Source organism: Plasmopara halstedii (assembly GCF_900000015.1).
Source record: "Plasmopara halstedii genome assembly, contig: Scaffold_3060, whole genome shotgun sequence".
NCBI lineage: Eukaryota > Oomycota > Peronosporomycetes > Peronosporales > Peronosporaceae > Plasmopara > Plasmopara halstedii.
Window position 1 is genome coordinate 773143 of NW_020189964.1, and position 332 is coordinate 773474.

The window sequence follows — 332 nt, forward strand, 5'->3', positions numbered from 1 at the left end:
GAAATACTTGGAGTGGGTTCAGTAAAAATCAGCCTTTAAGTCAATGACTAAGTCGTTCAAGCCAAGCTTGAAGACACACTGCTCGTTGAAGACCTCGCGAGAAATCTGTTCTCAGTCTCCACAGTCACCAAGCGTGGCATGAACGTGAAAATTGGAGGTCAAGGATGCAAGATTCTTCATCAAGGGAAGGTTGTGACTACTGGAAACCAAATTGGAAGCCTGATATATCTGAACGTGACATATGAAGCCACAGGATACCAGATTAAAGAAGATTCTGGACTATGGCACCGTCGTTTCGGGCATGCGTCGAATGCAACCCTCAAGATTATGCA